This window comes from Schistocerca serialis, chromosome 7 (genome assembly GCF_023864345.2).
Source record: "Schistocerca serialis cubense isolate TAMUIC-IGC-003099 chromosome 7, iqSchSeri2.2, whole genome shotgun sequence".
Lineage (NCBI taxonomy): Eukaryota > Metazoa > Arthropoda > Insecta > Orthoptera > Acrididae > Schistocerca > Schistocerca serialis.
Genome location: NC_064644.1, coordinates 496,095,882 through 496,114,565, shown reverse-complemented (window position 1 = coordinate 496,114,565; position 18,684 = coordinate 496,095,882). Strand labels below are relative to the sequence as shown.

The 18,684-nt window shown below is 42.6% G+C and overlaps 1 non-coding gene across 1 annotated transcript; it reads left to right on the top strand.

Annotated features, from left to right (window-relative positions):
* The first annotated feature begins 13,143 nt into the window (after positions 1-13,143).
* Trnas-uga (transfer RNA serine (anticodon UGA)) lies at positions 13,144-13,218 on the top strand. The gene has a single exon. It is a non-coding gene; the product is annotated as a tRNA-Ser (tRNA).
* Positions 13,219-18,684: the final 5,466 nt, after the last annotated feature.

Sequence of the window (18,684 nt, the reverse complement as noted above, 5' to 3'; positions counted from 1 at the left end):
TATACACGTAAATGATCTGGCAGACAGGGTAGGCTGTTGTTCGCTGATGATGATGCTGTGGTGCACAGGAAGGTGTCAAAGATAAGTAACTGCAGGTTCATACAAGATGAGCTAGATAAAGTTTATAGTTGGCTCTTAATGTAGAAAAATGTAATTTAACGCGGTTGAAGAGGACAAACAAACCCCTAATATTCGGATACAGCCTTAGTAGTGACTTGCGTAACACAGCCACATCGTTTAAATATCTGGGCGTAAAGCTGCGAAGTGATATGAAGTGGTACAAGCATGTGAGAATTGTGGAACGGAAGGAGAATGTGTCGACTTCGGTTTATTGGGAGAATTTTAGGAAAGTGTGGTTCCTATATGAAGGAGAAGGCATATAGGACGCTAGTGCGACCTGTTCTTGAGTACTGCTCGAGTATTTTGGACCCGCACCGGGTCGGGTTGAAAGAGAATATCGAAGCAATTCAGAGGCGTGCTGCTAGATTTGCTACCTGTAGGTTCCATCAGTGTGCAGGTGTTACGGATATGCTTCGGGAGGTGAAGTGGGAGTCCCTAGAAGGGAAGAAGACATTCATTTCGAAGAATACTACTAAGAAAGTGTAGAAAACCGGCAACTGAAGATGACTGCAGAACGAGCCTACTGCAGCTCAAAAAATGGCTCTGAGCACTACGGGACTTAACATCTCAGATCATTAGTCCCCTAGAACTTAGAACTAGTTAAACCTAACTAACCTAAGGACATCACACACATCCATGCCCGAGGCAGGATTCGAACCTGCAACCGTAGCGGTCGCGCGGTTCCAGACTGAAGCGCCTAGAACCGCTCGGCCACAACGGCCGGCCCTACTGCAGCCAACATAAATTTCGCGTAGGGACCACGAGGAACAGATACGAGAAATTAGGGCTCATACTGATGCATATAGTTAGTCGTTTCTCCCTAGCTATAACTGCGAGTGGAACAGGAAAGGAAATGACTAGTTGTGGTACAGGTTACCCTCCGCCACGCACTGTACGGTAGCTTGCTGAGTATGTATGTGGACGAAGATGCACATGTATGCTATAGGGAAAGGCGAATGATAAACAATATGTACAAGAACCAGGAGGAATGTAAATATGGTAGACCAAGGACGGTTCGGAGTAACAGATGGTCTACAACAGGAATGTAGTCTTTCGACCTGCTGTTCAATACAGGGCTATTACAAATGATTGAAGCGATTTCATAAATTCACTGTAGCTCCATTCATTGACATATGGTCACGACACACTGCAGATACGTAGAAAAACTCATAAAGTTTTGTTCGGCTGAAGCCGCAATTCAGGTTTCTGCCGCCAGAGCGCTCAAGAGCGCAGTGGGACAAGATGGCGACAGGAGCCGAGAAAGCGTATATCGTGCTTGAAATGCACTCACATCAGTCAGTCATAACAGTGCAACAGACACAATGTGCGAATCTGGGCGGTAGAGAATCCTCACGCATTCGTGCAGTAAATTCGCAATTCACCAAAAGTTAACGTGTTTTGTGCAGTCTCACGGTTTAAAGTTTACGGCCCCTTTTTCTTCTGAGAAAAAAACGTTACAGGACACGTGTATCTGGACATGCTGGAAAATTGGCTCATGCCACAACTGGAGACCGACAGCGCCGACTTCATCTTTTAACAGGATGGTGCTCCACCGCACTTCCATCATGATGTTCGGCATTTCTTAAACAGGAGATTGGCAAACCGATAGATCGGTCGTGGTGGAGATCATGATCAGCAATTCATGTCATGGCCTCCACGCTGTCCCGACTTAACCCCATGCGATTTCTTTCTGTGGGCTTATGTGAAAGATTCAGTGTTTAAACCTCCTCTACCAAGAAACGTGCCAGAACTGAAAGCTCGCATCAACGATGCTTTCGAACTCATTGATGGGGACATGCTGCGCCGAGTGTGGGAGGAACTTGATTATCGGCTTGATGTCTGCCGAATCACTAAAGGGGCACATATCGAACATTTGTGAATGCCTAAAAAAACTTTTTGAGTTTTTGTATGTGTGTGCAAAGCATTGTGAAAATATCTCAAATAATAAAGTTATTGTAGAGCTGTGAAATCGCTTCAATCATTTGTAATAACCCTGTACATACGTCGAAGCAAAAATCATGGAGATACCTCGAAAATATCGTGATCAGTTTATTTGAATTTGTTTACACTGTGTTCTAATAAAAATTCACACAGACATAAGCTGTGTATTTTTTTAAAATTATATATGACATATATGATGATGATGAAGTCCCATACTCCTTAACAGAGTGTAGGGGAACTATGCAGGAGACCAGCGCCGCCTTACTAGGCAAGGTCCTAGTGGAGGTGGTTTGCCATTGCCTTCCTCCGACCGTAATGGGGGTGATGATGAAAACGACAGAACAACACCCAATCATCTCGAGGCTGATGAAAATCCCTGACCCTGCCGGGAATCGAACCCGGGACCATGTGCTCGGGAAGCGAGAATCCTACCCCGAGCCCACGAGCTGCGGACTGTGACATATAAATATGTGTATAAAACATAAAGAGGAAAAAGTTGGATAGCAGAAATCTCGGTAAGTTCCCGACCGACAGTTTTAAATGGTTACATGATACTCTGATACACATTAAGTTTGATGGAGACTACATATTCCTTTAATATACAGGGTGGTCCATTGATAGTGACCGGGCCGAATATCTCACGAAATACGCATCAAACGAAAAAACTACAAAGAACGAAACTCGTCTAGCTTCAAGGGGCAGACCAGATGGCGCAATGGTTGGACCGCTAGATGGCACTGCCATAGGTCAAACGGATATCAACAGCGTTTTTTTTTAAAATGAGAACCCCCATTTTTTGTTACATATTCGTGTAGTACGTAAAGAAATATGAATGTTTATTTGGACCACTTTTTTCGCTTTGTGATAGATGGCGCTGTATGTTGGGTTGGCTGAAGAGCCAACACCGTGTTACTAGAGGAGGCCGAAATGCACGCGTATTAGCTCACGCAGGCTGGCGTGAGGAGGGAAGAACTATACTGACGTGAGGTCTGGAACAAGAGAAGGAAATTAGAATTCAGAAAGCGGACGTAGCTGGTTTGATACTTTACTTTAATCCATTAATGTTGAACGTCGCTCTTGACGGTACATGATTCACAATATCAATATCAATAGTAACTGAATATGGCGCCTTGCTAGGTCGTAGCAAAAGTCGTAGCTGAAGGCTATGCTAAACTGGCGTCTCAGCAAATGAGAGCGTATGTAGTCAGTGAACCAACGCTAGCAAAGTCGGCTGTACCACTGGGGCGAGTGCTAGGGAGTCTCTCTAGACCTGCCGTGTGGCGGCGCTCGGTCTGCAATCACTGACAGTGGCGACACGCGGGTCCGACGTATACTAATGGACCGCGGCCGATTTAAAGGCTACCACCTAGCAAGTGTGGTGTCTGGCGGTGAAACCACACTGTAATGCTCACAAACGTATAAGTACGTGGTATCACGTAACATTCCGCCAGTACGGACGGTATTTGCTTCGTGATACATTACCTCTGCTAAAATGGACCGTTTACCAATTGCGGAAAAGGTCGATATCGTGTTGATGTATGGCTATTGTGATCAAAATGCCCAACGGGCGTGTGTTATGTATGCTGCTCGGTATCCTGGACGACATCATCCAAGTGTCCGGACCGTTCGCCGGATAGTAAAGTTATACAAGGAAACAGGAAGTGTTCAGCCACATGTGAAACGTCAAGGACGACCTGCAACAAATGATGATGCCCAAGCAGGTGTTTTAGCTGCTGTCGCGACTAATCCGCACATCAGAAGCAGACAAATTGAGCGGGAATCGGGAATCTCAAAAACGTCGGTGTTGAGGATGCCACATCAACATCGATGTTTAGAATGCTTCATCAACATCGACTGCACCCGAACCGTATTTCTATGCACCGGGAATTGCATGGCGACGACTTTGAACGTCGTGTACAGTTCTGTCACTGGGCACGAGAGAAATTACGGGACGATGACAGATTCATTCACCAACAGCGGTACGTAAACCGGCATAATATACACTATTTGGCAACGGAAAATCCACGATGGCTGCGACAAGTGGAACATCAGCGACCATGGCCGGTTAATGTATGATGCGGCAGTATGGGAGGAAGGATAACTGGCTCCCATTTTATAGATGGCAATCTAAATGGTGCAATGTATGCTGATTTCCTACGTAATGTTCTACCGATGTTGAAGCGGTATTGAATAGCATATTTCATGACAGGGGGATTGGTCGTCGAAGCACCATACCATGGCCCCCACGTTCAGAATAGCATATTTCATGACAGGTGGATTGGTCGTCGAAGCACCATACCATGGCCCCCATGTTCACCGGATCTGACGTCCCCGGAATTCTTTCTGTGGGGAAAGTTGAAGGATATTTGCTATCGTTATCCACTGAGAACTCCGCATTGTCAATGCATGTGCAAACATTACGGAAGGCGAACTACTCGCTGTTGAGAGGAATGTCGTTACACGTATTGCCAAATGAATTGAGATTGACGGACATCATTTTGAGCATTTATTGAATTAATGTGTTATTCACAGGTAATCACGCTGTAACAGCATGCGTTCTCAGAAATGATAAGATCACAAAGCTACATGTATCACATTGGAACAACCGAAATAAAATGTTCGAACGTACCTACGTTCTGTATTTTAATTTAAAAAACCTACCAGTTACCAACTGTTCGTCTAAAATTGTGAGCCATATGTGTGTGACTATTAGAGCGCCATCTACCACAAAGCGAAAAAAGTGGTCCAACCGAAACATTCATATTTCTTTACGTACTACAGGAATATGTAATAATAAAAAAAACGCAGTTGATATCCGTTTGACCTATGGCAGCGCGATCTAGCGGTCCAACCATAGCGCCATCTGGTTTTCCTCTTCAAGCTAGACAAGTTTCGTTCTTTGTAGGTTTTTCGTTTGACGTTTATTTCGGGAGATATTTGGCACGATCACGATCAATGGACCACCCTGTATATGGTGTATAAATGTGTATACAGTACGTAAAGGGGAAAGGTTGTAAGCAAAAAGCTCTTGATCGTTTTACTTAAAATTGTTACACGACACTTTACTGATATGCAGACTCACATAGTCTATAACGCTTCCGCGTCGGCCGTCAGAATGTTGATTAGAGTACTGTGTAAAAATTTTAAGTAAATCAGCTGGTACAGCTGGAGAATTTTGCTGACGCCATTTACCTTATATTTATCTATTTATATACGGGAAAAAGTAACATATGTACAGGGTGGTCAGAAAATGTCTGAAACGCTTGTCGTGATGTTGTAGGGCAGATTTTAGTGAGACATAAATGTTAAGAAAAAAATGCGATACGTTGCGCCGTTTCCGAGTTATTAAGCACTGAATGTAGCCAATCGGGGCGTCGCGCGTTCACATTCAAGCGGCCTGCCAGGGGCGGTGTTTCCCAACGAGTGCTTTGTTTGGTTAGCAGAAACTTGAATTCGCGCGCGCAAAGACCTTATTGGCTAACTTCAATGCTTAATAACTCGGAAACGGCGCAAAGTATCGCATTTTTTTCTTAACATTTATGTCTCACTACAATCTTCCCTACAACATCACGACAAGCGTTTCAGACATTTTCTGACCACCCTGTATATGTGTGTTTATTAGAGTATCGTGTACAAATCTGAAGTAAATTAATCGAGAATTTTTAGAGATTTTTACTAACGATCTTTCTCATTTATATTGTGTATATATACCCACGTATATTTTAATAGTGTGTAGCGTATGTCCGTCCAAACATTTATTAAAGTATCGTGTAAAAATTTGAAGTAAATCGGTCACCAACATTTCGTGGTTTTTGGTAACATCCATAAACTGCGGCTTGTCGTTATACAGAAGTATAAATGTTACATACATATGTAAATACCATATGTATTGAAAAGTATGCACCCCATATCTGCCATAACGTTTATTAGAGTATCATGTAAAAGGCAGAAGTAAATCGGTTACGAACTTTTCGAGAATTTCGCTAACAATGCTAAACTAGAACTAAACTCTGTAACTGGCCGACATTACCCCAGAAATGACCAGTGCATTGAGACACCGTGGAGAACAACCAGCTTGTACGGCAATGAATCCGCACTGTTTACCTGCGTAGATCCACGTCTGGAACAGACCCGGGGGCGAGGCTTCCAGTGGGCCCGTTCGCATGACCACGCCCCTGGCCGACAATGTTTACTCCTTGGACTATTCTCGGTCGTCGCTGAGCTACGGCCGCTAATGAAGACTCGCGCTGCAGATAGCTGTCGGAAGCGGCGGCTGCGTGGCTTGAATGGAGGGAGTGTCCGCGGCCAGCTTATCTGCCGTTAATCACCGCTTGGTTACCGCCGACTAATAACCGCACGCCCCGACGCTGCCATCAAAATCTGGATTATTACCTCGTCACTGACCAGGTGTCTGCCTCAGCTGCTTTAATCGTCTTGTGACTGCACGTTAAGGCGCAAGACGAGCTTGTGACCGTTAAAGGCGAGTGAGACTATAATGCAATTTGAAATGCATGCAGTAGCCCATTGCCTATCCGACCTTGTACATATGCTTCTTTAGTCTCATCAAAATCCGTCAATGTAACCTTGTTCCAATAAGTGATAGCCAATTCTAACAGCTAACAGGGACGTAACACTAGGGAATTGAATTTTCTTTTCTCTTATTTCACTCTTATTTGCGATCAATAAAAATTCCGGTGATCAGTTTTTTATTGTTGTGACCTAGGATCACACTCAAATTGGCAAGAAGTATGGCAAAATAGTCACAATGAATCGCCATAGAAGTTATCAAACATACTATTGGGCGCTGACTGTCACATAGTATGTACACAAATTAACAATTCAACTACGACTGCCTATTGCGCAACGCCATTTTATAGACGAGTGTATTAGAGAAATTAATAAAATGGTGTTCTAAAGATTTAAAAAATAATTTAAGATTGGAACATTCTGGAACACTGAAATTTTGAATGCGGATGACATTCGAAATATTAAGTTTCCAGAAACAGTAAAACTTTTTCTGTACAGAGGAGAACAACGGGTTTCAAATAAGCTATGTTAATGTATAGACAAATAATTTTTGTTGGGGTGAAATGTGGACGAGCATTTAGTTTACAGGTACAGTAAATTATAAATATTTCCTTAAATAGTGAGATACTGCACGAATAACAATAGCCACTTTGTGTACAAACAATATTTGCATCAGTAACATACAGAGATCATAAAAGAGAAACTAGGAATTAATATTAGCCTAGGAACGGTACAAGAACAAGTAGGATATTGGCACCTTGTTCTGTTACAAGATCTTCTCATAGATCTACTCCATAGCAGTGACAAAAGGTATGGATGTATTAAATGAAGTTATATTCCGATTATGGCTGTATTTGTATAGAGTTACTCTTCGTTCCACATATACTCCCGGTTTTCCAGCGATTACCGAGTTTTAGCTAGAACTATTTGCTATAGTTATGAAAATGGAGTCGTGTTTACAGATGTTTCGTTCGTTTTGAACAGGAATGGAGCATCTAATAGAATACAATATTTTTTAAGCATAAACAAAGCAAAGACTCCAGACGCTCCAGAGGCTCCGTAGACAGAAGAGAAGTAACGTTTAAGGCTCGCTAACGACATACGAGTAGGCCTTCCGGTCTGATGCAAAGCAGGCTTAGACCTGTTGAAAGAAACAACTACGTACTGATTACGGAATAAGTATTGTGGATGTAAGGAGCAAGGACGAAAGTAATTGCCCGACCGCTACGGTTTCAGGTTCGAATCCTGCCTCGGGCATGGATGTGTGTGATGTCCTTAGGTTAGTTAGGTTTACGTAGTTCTAAGTTTTAGGGGACTGACGACCTCAGACGTTAAGTCCCATAGTGCTCAGAGCCATTTGAACCATTTTTAAAAGTAATTAAGAAAAGTAGAATGATTAACCTCAAAACTGGATACTATACAGTAGTGGAAAAAGTAAAAGAATCCTATTGACACATCGGTGCTTCGATATGAACTCCAAAGCAGGGTATAATTTGTTTGCCCTCGTAGATAAGCAGCCGCCTCCTATACTGTATGAGCAATTGTTCGGAGCTGTCCGCTGCGCTGTAGGGTTTTTTCAGTTATGTGTGTAATACTGTTCTAGATTTGAGTTAACCCCGATTTCATTTGAAAGTTTCACTTGTTCCTACTTGGCTAACTTACTTTGCTAAATTTGTCTATGCCACAGCTATTGCGGACAGGTTGTCTATTTCCTTTCTATACGATTTGTGCCCTCTTGGCAGTTCATAAATATTATTTGTGCTCATTATATGTAATTTATTTGCCACTCAGAATTTATGTAAGTTTAGTTTCTCTATCTGCCGTTTTAGTTCAAGCCATGTGGGGGTTGTTGTTTAACTTTTATTTATACATTCTTTTGCAGAAATAGCATGAGTTATCACAACTTAAAACGCAGCTACGTGCATTGGTACATCATCTAGGCGCTCAGATTTGCATTCTATCTAATTCCATGTTTGGCTATTTCTAATCTCAGGCTCTTTAAGGTAACAGCTACAATCTATTTATAAGAGTTCAAAATTTTCAAATGTGTCTGAAATCATATGGGACTTAACTGCCAAGGTAATCAGTCCCGAAGCTTACACACTACTTAACCTAAACTATCCTAAGGACAAACACACAAAACCCATGCCCGAGGGAGGACTCGAACCTCCGTCGGGACCAGCCGCAGAGTACATGACTGCAGCGCCCTAGACCGCTAGGCTAATCCTGCGCGGCATATAAGAGTTCAATGGTGTTCCTTGGAATTATGTAAAAGTTATACTTCACATTGTTTTTACTGTTGCTAATTGACTGTTGGGGACTGGTGTGTTTAGAGGTGTTAACTGATGTGTTAAATAAGTATTTATTCGTTCTTGATGTATTATTCCGGAACATTTGTTAATCGATTTGTTTTTCTGTCTGTTTTAGTAGTCCTTGAATTCGTACTATGCTTTAGAATTTATTTCGAGACAGAATCACCTGAGTGAGGTGAAGTTCTACATGAGGTCACGATATGAAATTTTCGGTATTCATCAAATTTGTAATACTAAATGCTTATTAGTGACTTTTTGGATTGTTATAAATAACTGCATTTATATGAGTTTTTCAAATTTCTAGTGATGAGAAGAATTCATAACAACAATTAGCACAATATGTTAAATAAAATTAATTTATCTTTTCAGGTTAACGTGTTATGTTTTTGGTTGCTTAATGCTTTACTACTCCCAGCTCCTCCCTTGGTAACGTTTTCACCTATCCATGAACCAAGGTTAGAGTGGCTCAAGCAAGGAACACTGCGTTGGAAGACTGGTGCAGATGAAGAAAGCTTTCTTCGATAGAAAAGCTCCACTAATAGCAAACACTGATGTGGAGCTGTGTAAGAAGTTACTAAAAGTGTACATGTAAGGTATAGCACTGGATGGAAGTGAAAAATGTACCGTCGCAAATCCTGTAAAGAAGAAAATAGTAGCATTTGAATTGTGATGCGAGTAAAGAACATTAAAAATAAAATAGCCATTGAAAGGCATCTTCTTCTCGTCTCGACTCGTTTGACTGGTAACATTAACATGACGCTATCCTGTCTTATTCAAAGAGGCAAGGACCTAGACACTCTGGTTCAGCCGGCTGGGGTGGCCGAGCGGTTCTAGGCGCTACAGTCTGGAACCCCGCGTGACCGCTACGGTCGCAGGTTCGAATCCTGCCTCGGGCTTGTATGTGTGTGATGTCCTTAGGTTAGTTAGGTTTAAGTAGTTGTAAGTTCTAGGGGACTGGTGACCTCAGAAGTTAAGTCCCATACTGCTCAGAGCCATTTGAACCATTTTGAACTCTGGTTCATGATGTAGTGTCTCGTAAAGCTCTTTGCCCTAGCAAAACCTCTCACCAGTCCTACGGGACGGGAGCTCTTTGGTTTGCAGCAGCTAATCAGACGCTTTCCGCGACAATTCTCTTGGAACTTGGGGTGGTAGCGTGGCCACATTTATCCTTGTTCTTGTCTTAATTCTACTTGGCCAGCGGACGTCAACTGCTGTCCCACTTTCTGTTGCTAAGAATCTGTTTGTGAGATCGCTACATGCGACTGGCTTAAGCAACACATTGAAAATGAAATCAGTTGCTTTCATGTGGGATTAACTCGTTTTTTCAATACAGCCGTTAGGCTTTTTCTTGGCATTTCGATTTAAAACGGAGTTTAGTTCTTTGTGGACGAGACTGAGTCGTATGTCGACATGGACTGCTACAGCAGTGAATTCTATTGCCATCCATGACCATGCTACAGAGTAACAAGTCAGTTCGATAACCAATAAATTAAGCTATTTCATTTTGATACTGATTAACGAGATTCAGTGTATAACTGATTATTGTGTAGAAGTCATCGTTACCTAATAGTGCAAGTTGTTATAAATTTTTCTGCCCATGTACTCATTTTTTAATATTTCTTTGCTTCTTTCCTTTAACGAATAGCTTACACAAGCTCACGGTTCGCAAAATGCCACACAACGATTCCATATCATGTTTACTTACTCTGACCATCAGAAATATCTTGCATATTTCCCAACGCCACGAGTATTACTATACCGAGCGAAGTGGCGCAGTGGTTAGCACACTGGACTCGCATTCGGGAGGACGACGGTTCAATCCCGTCTCCGGCCATCCTGATTTAGGTTTTCCGTGATTTCCCTAAATCGTTTCAGGCACATGCCGGGATGGTTCCTTTGAAAGGGCACGGCCGATTTCCTTCCCAATCCTTCCCTAACCCGAGCTTGCGCTCCGTCTCTAATGACCTCGTTGTCGACGGGACGTTAAACACTACCCACCCCCCCCCCCCCCCCCACGAGTATTACTATATGTTATTCAGCAATTTAGGTAAATACTCGTACAACGGACGGACGATAAATGCAGCAGCACAGTCTGCACACGTTGCAGATCAGCTCTCACCAAAGGCTATTTTTGTGTTTTAAACATATGTATCTTCTATAAGACGATCTCCATTACGCTCTGAATTCATGATCCTTGCATCCCCTTAGTTTCACTCATCCTTGTAGTCTTTCTGAGACCGTTTTCCGTTACGCTCGAGAAGGTTAATTGTTCTCACCGTATAAATATGTGTTTACACTATGGATTGTTGGAAATAAGGCTGAAATCATTTTTAAAAATGTTTCAAATGGCTCTAAGCACTATGGGACTTAACTTCTGAAGTCATCAGACCCCTAGACTTAGAATTACTTAAACCGATCTAACCTAAGGACATCACACACATCCATGCCCGAGGCAGGATTCGAACCTGCGACCGCAGCCGCAGCACGGTCCCTGACTGAAGCGCCTAGAACCTCTCGGCTACAGCGGCCGGCTCCTTTAAAAGTAAATCATATATTTTGTTTGTGTAATTAAAGGAATGCTGACAACAGTTATCGTCTGTTTATAACATACAGAGTACCGAAAAGAATAGGAGAGGAAAGAAGTCTGTTGAAGAGAATTACTAGAAGAGAGGATAGATAGATAGTGGGTCTTCTGCTACGGCATCCTGTAACAGTTAATCTGCCGCAGAAAGGAGCAATCGGTGGAGAACAATGAAGGCAGACCAACTGAGGAAATGCGGAACAGGTAATAGAGGGTGTCGGGCATAACAGCTTGGTGAGCTTTTAAGATTGGCATGAAACAGGAGTAAATGAGGGACATTATCAGACTAGTCGGGAGATAGATGAATAACATTGTGCAGACTGTATCACACCAAAACTCCAGCACAAACATCCTGGAATGCGTATAGGCATTTCAGACGCGCCACATTTAGCGCGCTAATGGCTCCAGCCGTTGAATACATGCTGAGGTGACAAAAGCTGGGATACTTCCGAATATCGTGTCGAACCCCCTTTTACCTGGAGTAGTGTAGCAGCTCGACCTGGTATAGACTCCACAAGTCGTCTGATGTCGCCTGAAGAAATATTGATCCATGCTGCCTCTATAGCCGTCCACAATTGCGAAGGTGTTGTTGGTGCAGGATTTCGTGCACGAACCGATCTCTCGATTATCTTCCATAAATGTACGGTGGGTTAAATGTTGGGCGAACTGCGTGGCCAGATCATTCGTTCGAATTGTCCAAAATGTTCTTCAAACCACTCGCGAACAACTGTGGTTCGGAGACATGGCGCACTGCCATACACAAAAATTACATCGTTCATAGGAACAGGAGGTTTACGAACGCCAAGTAGCCGAACATGCCCATTTCCAGTCAATGATCGGTTCAGTTGGACCGGAGTACCACGTCCATTCCATGTAGACACAGCCCACTCTGTTATGGAGCCACCATAGCTTGCACAGTGCCTTGTTGACAACTTAGGTCCATGGCTTCGTGAGGTCTGCACCACACTCGAACCATACCATCAGCTCTTACTACTGAAATCGGGATCCAACCGATATTGCCACTAGCCCAGAAGAGGCGCTGCAGGCGACGTCGTGCTGTTATCTGAGGCACTCGCGTCGGTCGTCTGCCGGTATAGCCCATAACGCCGAATTTCGCCGCGATGCCCTATCGGATTCATTGATTTCTGCGGTTATTTCACGAAGTACTGCTTGTCTGTTAGCACTGATAATCTATGCAAACGCCGCTGCTCTTGGTCGTTAAGTAAAGGCGGCTACTGCTTTGTCCATGGTGGAAGGTAATGCCTGAATTTTGGTATTCTCGGCACACAAGTGACTACGTGAATCTCGAAATACTGAATTGCCTAACGATGTCCGAAATGGAATGTCCCCATGCGGCAAGCTCCAACTACCTTTCCGTGTTGGAAGTCTGTTAATTCCTGTTGTCTCCAACTTCTTGGACACTGTGGTGGCTAGTAACAGTGTAGTTAATTAGAACACTCTAAGTAATATGAAACTTCCTGGCAGATTAAAACTGTGTGCCGGACCGAGACTCGAACTCGGGACCTTTGCCTTTCGCGGACAAGTGCTCTACCAACTGATCTACCCAAGCACGACTCACGCTCCGTCCTCACAGCTGCAAGTCTGGAAGGTAGGGAACGAGGTACTGGCAGAAGTACAGCTGTGAGGACGAGGCGTGAGTCGTGCTTGGGTAGCTCAGTTGGTAGAGCACTTGCCCGTGAAAGGCAAAGGTCCCGAGTTCGAGTCTCGGTCCGGCACACAGTTTTAATCTGCCAGGAACTTTTGTATCAGCGCACACTCCGCTGTAGAGTGAAAATCTCATTCTGGACTCTTAAGTAATACTTTATTAATTACAACAAAACTTACCTTTGCTCGCCAGGCTCTGCCGTAGCTGTGAAATTGCACACATGGATTTGCCGTTCAGCACACACTAAATGAGTCATGATTAATAAATGGCGAATTGATACAAGTTCAGAATGGCCGTACTATGGTTTCACTACAGTCACTAGGAAATACAAGTCCGCAGACATTCGTTGACACAGTTTTGATAGCATTCGCGCGTAAGCACAGTTCACAAGAGACGGTTCACAAGGGCAGTGTTACTCCGACACGATCCGCCTGGAAGAGGGCAGGAGCCGTCCTCGACCAATACTGCCCTCCCGGCCTCTGGCGACGCTGTTCCAGTGCAGAGGCTCGTCGGTGGCTCCTCGGAACTACGGGAGGCTCCGCTTCTTCCTAGCGTCTCATTGGCGCCTCCTCATACCGCTTTGCTGTGCAGTGTCTCTGCGGTGGGGTCGATACTTCCTGCGCCGCTCTTGATATTGAAAAACACCGCAATATTCAAGTCGGAAACTTTTCCACGTGAATCACCTGAGTACAAATGACAGCTCTGCCAATGTACTGGCCTTTTATTCCTTGTGTACACGATACTACCACCATCTATATATGTACATATCACTGTCCCACGCCTTTTTCACCTCTGAGAACATCGAATGTTGTAGTCTCCATATGGTATTTTCTCATAGGCTGATGTTCTGCAAAGCCACTACAAAAACAAAATAGCGGAACATAATTTTCAGTAAGTAAAAATGTAAAAGACGTAAGTTCTTTCCTGCAAGGTTAACGCTAATATTTAATTTATTTACAGATATATTAAACCTACAAATATTCCAGAATTCGAATCGAGAACAGTTGCCAACATGAGTAACGTAGAAGTAAATATCCTCGGAGTAGTGAATCAACTTAAATCAGTTAATAAAATCAAGTCCTCTGGTCTACACTGTATACTAATTAGGTTCCTTTCGGAGTATGCTGATGCAGTAGCTCCATACTTAACAATCATATACAGCCGCTCGCTCGACGAAAGATCCGTACCCATGGACTGGAAAGTTGCACAGGTAACACCAATATTCAAGAAAGGTAGTAGGAGTAATCCAGTAAATTACAGGCCCATATCGTTAACGTCCATATGCAGCAGGATTTTAGAACATATATTATATTCGAACATTATGAATTACCTTCGAAGGAAACTGTCTATTGACACACAGTCAACATGGGTTTAGAAAACATAGTTCCTATGAAACACAACTAGCTCTTAATTGACATGAAGTGCTGAGAGCTACTGACAACGGATTTTAGGTATTTCTGGATTTCCGGAAGGCTTTTGTCACTGTATCACACAAACAGCTCGTAGTGAAATTGCGTGCTTATGGTATATCGCCTCCGGTATGTGACTGGATCTATGATTTCCTGTCAGAGAGGTCACAGTTCGTAGTAATTGACGGAAAGTCATCGAGTATAACAGAAGTGATTTCTGGCGTTCCCCAAGGTAGTCCTATATGTCCTTTGCTGTTCTTTATCTATATAAACGATTTGGGAGACAATCTAAGGAGCCGTCTTCGGTTGTTTGTAGATGACGCTGTCGTTTATCGACTAATAAAGTCATCAGATGATCAAAACAAACTGCAAAACGATTTAGAAGAAATATCGGAATGGTGCGAAAAGTGGCAGTTGACCTTAAATAACGAAAAGTGTGAGGTCATCCTCATGATTGCTAAAAGGAACGAGTTAAACTTCGGTTACACGATAAATCAGTCAAATCTAAAAGCCGTAAATTCAACTAAATACCTAGGTATTACATTTACGAACAATTTAAATTGGAAAGAACACATAGAAAATTTTGTGGGGAAGGCTAACTAAAGACTGCGTTTTATTAGCAGGACACTTAGAATATGTAACAGACCTACTAAGGAGACTGCCTACACTACGCTTGTCCGTCCTCTTTTAGAATACTGCTGCGCGGTCTGGTATCCTTACCAGATAGGACTGACGCAGTGCATCGATAAAGTTCAAAGGAAGATAGCACGTTTTGTATTATCGCGAAATATGGGGGAGAGTGTCACAGAAATGATACAGGATATGGGATGGACATCATTAAAAGAAAGGCATTTTTCGTTGCGGAGGAATCTTTTCACGAAATTCCAGTCAGTAACTTTCTCCTCTGAATGCGAAAATATTTTGTTGACCCCGACTTACATAGGGAAGAACGACCACTAAGATAAAATAAGGGAAATCAGAGCTCGTACGGAAAGATATAGGTGTTCATTCTTTCCGCGCGCTATACGAGATTGGAATAATAGGGAATTGTGAAGGTGGTTCGATGAACCCTCTGCAGGCACTTAAATGTGATTTGTAGAGTATCCATGTAGATGTAAATGTAACCCGAGATGAAGGGATTTAAACAGGAGAGGAAACAGCGACGTGCCTTATGGTGTTAGAACACTGCAAACATGTTTTGTTTCAATTGTCCGTACCGTTCATAGAATACTAGAAGGGAGAATTATGGTCACGAGATACAGATTTAAGTTCAGTGTCAAATGTGTCGCCAAAGAAAATGGGAAATAAGCCACAGTCGTTTGTCTCTTCTTGAGAACCTTTACCTGAAATCTATTACGGCTGACATTACTGCAGTCCACTTTTTAACAATCGTTAAACGACACTAGAACAATGTGCATAGTTACATTCAAAAATTAATGATTTTGCTGCCTGTCTCCGCGCTACTCACCATAACCTGGTGTGAAACGTTGTTTTGATAACTTGATCCATCTACGACAAAATGGAAGAAACAGTCAACCTTTGTCCATATCTCAGAGAGGATTGTTACTCTCTTGCTCCTGTATCACTACCTTACGGTTTATATTATTTTACGTACCTATGCTCCTCAGTTTCCCTTGCACTTCTTGTCCCTTTTTTCCTTCTACTTCCTGTCCATACACCTTTCAGTTCCCACAACTTCCTATCCATATCTCTTCCTGTCTTTTCTCCTGTTGGTTCTCCATGCCACATCCCTTTTTCCTTTTCCTTTGCTGTTCCATAGCCATAACTTTCTTTCTTCTTCGCATCGTGTTCTCCTTTCCTCAATCTTTTCCTTCTTTCTCTTCCTATTCACTGATCTTGCTTTTCTTCTTAGCTAATTCTTCTTTTCAAACCTGTCTTTGTATTTACGTGTACATCTATGCAGCACAATGAATTGCACGGGCTTATCAATTATTATACAAGGTATGCAGTTGTTAAACTTTTAGCTCAGTATTAATGCACATCACGTGGCAATTTGAAACGATAAACTCCATGAGAACTGATAATGACGTTTTAACATTGTTCCTACATTGTAACAGTTTACGCATATGCTGTCTGTGCTATGGAGATCTTTAAAAGTAACGAAGGACGACAAATGTGGTTAATGACGAAGTATAAGCACTGATTAGAGAAGAATATAGGATACAATCTCTTCTTCTAAGAAAATGACCCAGCAGTCACCTTTACCATAGAGGAAAACCTTGGAAATGCTAGATTCGGTCTTTTTGAAAACGAGTGCTGTGTTTTTAGACATTTCTCCACTTCACTTAGTGTTGCTCTGTAAGTAGTAACGATCCTAATAATGGTTCATAATACTTGAGATTTATTTTCTGCCAGAAATGACGATATTCGTCCCATAAGTTTAACTGTACCTGGATGTTCGTTATCGTAGTAATCGTCCCAACAGATAATCACTTTAAATGATTTGTCATTAGTCGGGAAAAGGACAAACGGCTTACCAAAAAATTTCCCTTGTACCAACGATGGTCCGCAAATCCAATGGAAAGATCATTTCTTCGTCAATACTTTAAATTTGAATTCCACGTCCTTTGCGTTTGTCCATAAGAGAAGAAAATAATGTGCTCATTGATCTGCGCATAATCTATAATGGCTTTCGCTGTGGTAGATTAATTGACTGTTTCGTTCGTAAGAGGGGACATCAAATATGAGTCGTAATTGCTTTTGTAAAGTTTTTTGAATAAACGAAAACAAAAAAAAAACATTCACCTCATTTTTCGATATAGTCTCCTGATTCTGGTACACATTTTTGCGACATAACTGGCAAATTTTTTTCTGCCAGTCTCGAAGAAAGGAGAGTGACGCACGCAGCCAATTGCACACCAATCTGTGTCCTCAAACCGGCGCTCTCAAAGTTCTTCAGTCTGTGGTCCAAATATGTGGTAAACGTGGGATGACGAATCTCGACTGCACATAGGATGTACCAGAGTTTCCCAAGGGACTTACACAATTTTTTGACTCGTTAGACCAGCGGAGAGCGATACAGACAGTTAAGTAGTTGAGTTCACCAGTGACTGTGGCTTGCGCATATCAGTAGCTCATTCCAAGTGCGAAATAAATTTCGGAAAGGTTTATGGGCGATCTCCTGCAATGCGTTCTTGTATCCAGCTATACATGTTTCAAACCACTCATACACTTGAGTCTACGAAACAGTTTCTTCCGTCAACTGTGCACAGAGCCTCCTCAGAATTTTCGTAGAGTTGGTGCCTTCTTTCGCGAGATATTTGCTGATTATGAGCGCGCGACAGGCATGTGTATGTCTTCCTCGCACGTAGTGGTCTGACACGAGCGAGTGCGGTATCACAGAGCTGTTCCAGACGTTCTCGCCAACATGCTCTCAAGGTCGTTCCCATTTCTGTCCACTACCACAGCCGAGAGATTTAAATTCCAGTTCATATTTGACATACCCTCGTAATAAATTTCAAGTAATTTAAGAATACAGCAGGGGACACACTGACCATTAAATTGTAACATCGTAAAATTAGAGTGGAGAAGCAAATTGGTATGATGTGGCACAAGGGTGTTAGGAGTAAAGCCATTTACTTTCCGATTATAAGGAATATGCAACGAGTCTCTCTAACAGAAATCGCATTTGAATGTTGAGATTGTGCAAGAAAGAAGGACGTTTACAGTGCGTGTCCAAATTCAACAGCGTCAGGATCGTGGTCCACCGAGACTTTAATTAATCTTCCCACGATACTTCTACTCGTGTTTGTCGGTATACCACGAGTTACTACTGTTCGTTACGGTCAGAATCCCACCACTTACTGCTGCTCTTGTCGGTCAGGATCCCACAACAATCATGCTAATATACTTTTTTTTTTTTTGCAACCTACGTCCTCAATTATTTGCTTGACGTATTCCAATCTCTATCTTCCTCTACAGTTTTTGCCCTCTACAGCTCCCTCTAGTACCATGGAAGTCATTCCCTCATGTCTCAGCAGATGTCCTATCATCCTGTCCCTTCTCCTTATCAGTGTTTTCCACATATTCCTTTCCTCTCCGATTCTGCGTAGAACCTCCTCATTCCTTACCTTATCAGTCCACCTAATTTTCAACATTCGTCTATAG